The 1,046-nt window shown below is 31.5% G+C and overlaps 1 non-coding gene across 1 annotated transcript; it reads left to right on the forward strand.

Moving 5' to 3' along the window:
* Positions 1-438: 438 nt before the first annotated feature.
* Positions 439-552, forward strand: LOC119473979. Its single transcript, XR_005203261.1, has one exon. It is a non-coding gene; the product is annotated as a U5 spliceosomal RNA (small nuclear RNA).
* The last annotated feature ends 494 nt before the right edge of the window (positions 553-1,046 follow it).

Genomic DNA, 1,046 nt, shown 5'->3' on the forward strand with positions numbered 1-1,046 from the left:
TACTATGAGATGATAGTAACCAAACAGCATAGTACTGGTATAAATAGACACATAAATCAATGCAACAGAATATAGAATCCAGAAATAAAGCCATATGCTTAAAACCAACTGATATTCAACAAAGTTGAAAAAAGTATACACTGGAGAAAGTACACCCTATTCAATAAATGATCCTGAGAAAATTAGATAATCATATGCAGAAGAATAAAACTGGACCCATATCACTCACTGTATAAAAAATTAGCCAAGATAGAATAAAAACTTAAATGTTGACCTGAAAATATAAAAGTCCTGGAAGAAAATTTAGAAAAAACTCTTTAGGTTATTGGCCTAAGCAAAAAATTTATGACTAAAACCTCAAAAGCAAATGCAACAAATATTAAAATAGACAAATGGGATTAAAAGCTTCTGTACAGCAAAAGAAATAATCAGCAAGAGATACTCTGGTTTCTCTTCAAATCATATAAACCTTTTGCCTTTTACTAAAGATTTCCATGGAGAGGAACAATTCTGAGTCTTAATCCACTTTTTGAGGCCCAGCTTTTGCAGGGCTATTAAAAAAAAAGAAGAAAAATCAAGAAGAGTAAACAGGCAACTTGCAGAATGGGAGAAAATATTAGCAACTATGCACTTGGCAAAGTACTAATATCCAGAATCTACAAGGAACTCAAACAACAAGAAAAACAAAACAAAACAACAACAACGTAAATAACCCCATCGAAATGTGGGCAAAAACAAGAACAAACATTTCTCAGAAGCACATATAAAGTGGGCAACATATGAAAAACTGCTCAACATTACTATTCATTGGGGAAATGAAAATTACAATCACAATGAGATACCATATCACACTAGTCAAAATGACTATTACTAAAAAGTCTAAAAACAGACATTTGCAAGATGCATAGAAAAGGGAATGCTTATACATTGTTGGTAGGAATGTAAATTAGTACATTTATGAAAAAATAGTATGGACATGTCTCAAAGAGCTAAAAATAGAACTACCATTCAAACTAGTGATGTCACTACTGGTTATTCATCCAAAG

The sequence above is a fragment of the Cebus imitator genome, unplaced genomic scaffold (assembly GCF_001604975.1).
Source record: "Cebus imitator isolate Cc_AM_T3 unplaced genomic scaffold, Cebus_imitator-1.0 Scaffold199, whole genome shotgun sequence".
Taxonomy (NCBI): Eukaryota; Metazoa; Chordata; class Mammalia; order Primates; family Cebidae; genus Cebus; species Cebus imitator.